Below are 6061 nucleotides of genomic sequence, written 5' to 3' on the forward strand. Positions count from 1 at the left end.
TTTTACGTCCTGCTTTAAATTCGGCCAGTTAAATTGCTTTTAATTTTCTTTATAGTTTTATTTACTCTAAGTGTCCCCGTAAAACCGGAATTATGCAGTTGTTTGAAGATTACTAATTCGTCTTCAATACTAAACTCAAATTTAGTACAAATTATTATTTCCTATATTTGTATAACGAAAAATGTATTTTATCATTGACTAACCTGTGCCCAATCTAGTCCGTCTTGCCGTCCTAATTGCTTCTCACAAAAATATTTAAGATTCAATAACGCTATGTGCACGTTTTCGTACATGGCTATCTGTTTTTGTTTTGTTTTTGTTATTAAGAATATTATATACCTATCTCCATTTTTAAATTTTACGACGTCGCCTAAATCTTTGTTGGACTTTAATTGTTTATCTCTACCAAATCGCATTTTTAATTCATAATTAATAGCTGATCTAAAATTATAATATTTTTCGATTTCAGATACGATATTGTATTCTGAAGGACTATTTATTAATTCCCCATGTACTTCTTTAACGTTTTTATTAAAAATTACTGTTGTTTCGAATTTCTGCATAAAATGATCATAACTTTCGTCTTTTATTTCATTAATATTATACGTACGAGATAGAGCATCGACATTGGTGTTCAATTTACCCATTTTGTAGACTATTTCATAATCATATTGCTCTAGCTCTATACGCCACATAGCCAATCTAGATAACGGGTCCTTTAAATTAAATAACCATGACAAAGGTCCGTGAGATCCGTGAGTATTGCAAATTTCCTAAACTATTATATCGTCTAATTATACTAAACATTTTATTTCTATTAATCCTGACAACACGTTTGTCATCATTTTCTGAAATGTCGCCAGAGCTGAACTTAAACCCATAAATAACCGTTTAAATTGATAATGACCTTGCCCTGTGGAAAATGCCGTAAGCTCTTTCGAATCTTTCGATAAGCTCACCTGAAAATAACCCGATTTAAGGTCGATAAGAGTAAATAATTGGCATTGTCCTAATTGGTCTAATATTTCTGTTATATTTGGCAATGGGTGAAATTCATTTAAAGTTACGTCGTTAAGCGCTCTAAAATCTATAACTATTCTGTATTTTTGTTTTCCCGAGGCGTCCTCTTTCTTTTTAACTAATATTAATGGTGCATTAAAAGGACTCATTGATCGTTCAATAATTTCATCCTTCATCATTTGCCCTATTTGTTTTTCTATCTCCGGTTGTTGTGAAAATGGTAACCTGTAAGGTTTCTTATAAATTGGTTTTAAAACTTTAGGTACTTTGATTACGTGTTCTGCCGCTGTAGTACACGTAAGATTATCCCCCTCTAAATAAAAAATATCCACGTAACTCTCACAAATTTTCATTATTGATTTACACTCGTAAATTTGGAGATGATCGGCCCTAATCAAGACTTTTACTCGACGCGCACGCTCAGTGTCTATGCTATTGATATATGGTGCGTTGTCCGTCGTAACGTCGTCATCGTACGAAATACTGCGCGCGTGACCTTCATTTTAATTTGCGTTGTTTCTGATATATTCAACACGCTTATCGTTATTTTTCCGTTTTTAACCGTACTATAAAATATATAATATTCGCGCAATATACATTTGGTAATATCTCTTGTTCATTAATTAAAATATTTTTATTATTCATTGTTTTATCTTTTATATCGATCTGTACCACCGTTTCCGAACGTGGCTGTAATGTAAAACAAATATTATTATCGTTCTCTATTTTACTTTCATTTATCGTAATTGTATTATTCGCGACATCTATAATCGCGTGATTATCTATTAAAAATGTATTACCTATTATTCCATCACCCATGATTGGAAATATATTGCTAACAACGTAAAATTCTGTTTCAAATGCTTTATTATCTATAATTAAATATATCTCAGTATTCCCTATTGTAGAAACAATTTTTTCGTTAATAGGTACCCTTTAAATAATTTTTTTCCTTTTCATTAATTTCAGTATCCCCCTTTAAGGCATTAATTTTAATAATATTTAAATCTGCACCTGTGTCAACTAATAATTTAATTTGATCTTTATTAAAACTAGGCGATTTTAATGTAATATGATTATCGATTAATCGAGTTGTGATGTGGAAAATTCGTTTTGTGGGTCTTGTATTATTTCCTGAACCAACCTCACACCCACTTGAGGCTGTCCTCTGAAGTTTTTTGAATTCATTTTTCATTTTTCTGTTTCGTGAAACAACTTGAAATCTCATGACCTACTTTATTACAATAACTGCAATGTAAATTCTGATTAGTATTATTTCTATTACTATTACCGTTGCTAACATTACGCGCTCCGTTATTTCGATTATCATTTGCGTTTCCGCTCGATCGACCGTTCGGACGACCGACCGATTGCCAGCAATCTTTTGCGATATGACCAGCCTTCCCGCATATGTAACATCCGGTGTCACTTCTATTCTGATTATTAGTTTGCTGATAATTATTACCATTATTAAAGTTTTGTCTATAACCGTAGTTATTGTATCCATTTCGATTATTAAAATTACTGTATCCGCCGCGATTATTATTATAATTATTATTTCCTCCGCGACTAATATTTCTGTACCCGTTATTATAACCATTACGATTATTAAAATTATTATTTCTTTTATTTTGATACGCTATTCCGTTACCCTTACGATTAATTCCTTGATTTTTCTTATTATCGACATGTTTTTCCTCGTTATTACCGCCTATTTGTTTTTCTTTTTGTTTTTGTAAATTTCCCTGTAATTTTTCCATTTCTAATTTCGAGTTGTATTCTAACTCCTCATCCATTGCTATTTTAAAACAGAGTTCCAATGTTTCTGGATTCCTACTTTTTAGTGCTGTATATAAGTGATGTGGTAATCCTGTCATAAATATAATCATAGCCTGTTTTTTAGTTTGGTTTTTAACTATTTGTGCCTCTGCCTTTTGTAAACCTATAGTGCTAGCTGCACATAATTTATAATATAGCTCCTCGATCCTAGCTGCAAATTTCGCTACACTTTCCCCCTCGGCCTACGTGCCGTATTTAATGCCATAGATAGAGCCATTTCCGAAACTTTTGGTTCGAATGATCCCTCTAATATCGATTTTATTGCCGTCCATGATTCTAAATTACGATATTTTGTTACTTCTAAAGCGTTCCCTGTTAATTTCGTATGTATTATTTTTAATAATATCGGCTTTTCCGTTTCCGAAATATCTTTAAGCGCGATTTCACAAGTGTTTATAAATTCGGCTACATTTTTTTGCCTGTGCAAACTGGTATCATAGATATCGCTTTATCAAGATCCATTTTTACTACTCGTTTTTTCACTATTTGTTCTAATTGGATATGTACCACCCCTGGATCCGATCTAGAACCTGACCTACCCGGTAATTTATTTCCTTCAATTTTTTGTGGAGTTAGAATTTTACCTAACCCTTCCGTATGACTAGTAGTTCTTAAACAAATCTTCCTAACAATGGCTATACTACTGTCTATTTCCTCAGTATTTTCTACAAATTCCTCTTTTATTAAACTTTTTACTACTACTGATTTACTTTTATTTTTATTTATCAACTTTTTATTTACCACTTGTTCTACTGAACCCTCTTCAATATCTGAACTATCTGATTCCGTATTCATAAATACCTTATATTCATTAACATTATTAACATTTATTCTTATTTATTTTTTTAAATTAAATATTTATTCACTTATTATATATATTTATTCTCGTACGTATTTATTTACGTATGCCGCGTCGTATTATAGCGCGCGTTTACACACACACACACACACACACACACACACACACACACACACACTCTGTACGCTCGTATTTATTCTCCACGCTGTAATGTATATTCACTAACACACACTCACCGCTATACCACGTAATATGTATTTCTACATAGTTTTATAAACTTTTGCGACCTTGGCGCGTCGCCACGATCTTTTTACGAGTAAAACGCGTTTGAATATTATTAAACTATTACTGGGTAGCTAAGCCAGCAATCTTATAACAATATTCAACTACTTATTTATTATTTAATTCTTTTTAATCGAATTATCACTTTTAACGACTTTAATTTATCACACAAAAATTATTATTTTTATTATATCTTATCACTATTCTTATTCTAGGCTAGCCTTACAATTACTTTTTTCACAATTTGACGTCAACTATTTTCACTCAATAAGGTCCTCTATGCCTTTTAATTCAAAACAAAATATATTTTCATCAATTTATCAACTCATTTCTCTTTCAACAATTATTTATTATTCAATCAACTTTATTCTCTTCCAACAATTATTTATCATTCAATTTAATTCTTTATTTCGATTCAATTACCTTTATTTCAATTCAAAATGTATTCATCAATTATTCACTTATATTTCAACTCAAAAATTATTCATCAATTATTTCAATATATTTATTCAATTGCTACGCGCGTGCATCAATTTTTTAGATCAGCCTATACCGCTGTCTATTACTATTTATTCTCAATAATCACTATATATCATTAGATCAGTCCCTTGCTGTCTATTTACCATAAAAACTCTTAGATCAGCCTACCGCTGTCTACCAAAAAAAATTCCTAGGTCAGTCTTCCGCTGCCTACCATAAAAAAAAATCCTAGATCAGTCTACTACTGTTTATTACAAAAATACCTAGGTCAGTCTACTGCTGCCTTTACAAAAATTACATATGTTTCCCTAACGAGCTTGTTTTATTTATTTTTATTCAAATATTACACCTTCACCAATAATATTTAAAATTTAACGCTGGTTTTAAGAATTTAAAAACCAACGTGAGACGTGCACTCCAAAGCTCTAATCTTATTTATAATATATTTATATTCAACTTAATTAGTCAACTTAAAATACTGTTGCTCCAACTGCTTGGGCCATTCTGTCTATTTATCTGTCTCTGCTTGCCTGACTTGTTCTTTCTCTCCGGAGTTGTCAAGGGTGATCGGTCCTCGACTTTGACTCGTGTGAGCTGCCTCCGTGGAGTTGAAACGTTGATAGTAGCCGCTGAACCGGAACTGGACTTCCGAAGTTGAATTGACTGGTCGATCCGTCCCCAGAAGTTTAAATCCGCCGCTTGACTGCTCGACTCGCTCTAACTGCTTGAAAGTTCCGTACTCGACTCCGCCAGTGTAATATTCTCGTAGGTTGGAGTGGTCAGAGTAATATTCTGATAGTTGTTGATTACGAGTATATTATGATTTTGCAGGAAGCAAGACCACTTTTGTTGATGATGAAGATGTTGACAGGGTAGTTTATAAATAAATGTAGACATATGAAAAGATACTTTGTAGTTTATTAAAATGTTCTTCAGTAATTTTGTCTAAGTCCAAATGACAAGTTACTACATAGAGTGACGTGAAGGTGCTTGTTGTGATCTGGAGTAGACACGTCTGAATACAGGCTGTTTCAGGCTCCCTTTTATATTCGGGTCCCTGCCACCCCTTCCTATCGATACGCTATCTTGTCTCTGTTACGTACCTACGTAGGTATAAATCAATTATGTATAAACTATGTATAGCGTATCGCACGTTCTTAGCAATATCTAACGGATGTAACTAATAAGACAATTAGTATATTATATCACGCGGAGATCGTTGCAAAAGCATAGTATGAAACAATCAAACCATAAAAGCATCGTCACACGTATCTCCTCGGGAATGTCAACACACATACAGAGGATGCGAGTCGTCCAGCATACCAAGTCGAGACCAGGACTCTGTCTCATGACCGGATTTAGCCACTACAACGACCACCCACTCCAAAGGATCCGATCATATATATACGAGCCCATGACAAGAGCTCGTCAGACGGTTAGGGACACATAAGACACTCAGAGGCAGGTTGTAACACCACTCACTGTCATATATTTGCAATACACATAAGACACTTAGAGGCAGGTCGTAACACCATTCACTGTCATATATTTATAATATTGTAATTTTGTACTTGTTAATAAACACTCAAATATAACATAATACATCAAGTGTTCATCTCTGCGTTGGTGTATGTATCGACG

This window comes from Acyrthosiphon pisum, chromosome X (assembly GCF_005508785.2).
Source record: "Acyrthosiphon pisum isolate AL4f chromosome X, pea_aphid_22Mar2018_4r6ur, whole genome shotgun sequence".
Classification (NCBI taxonomy): Eukaryota; Metazoa; Arthropoda; class Insecta; order Hemiptera; family Aphididae; genus Acyrthosiphon; species Acyrthosiphon pisum.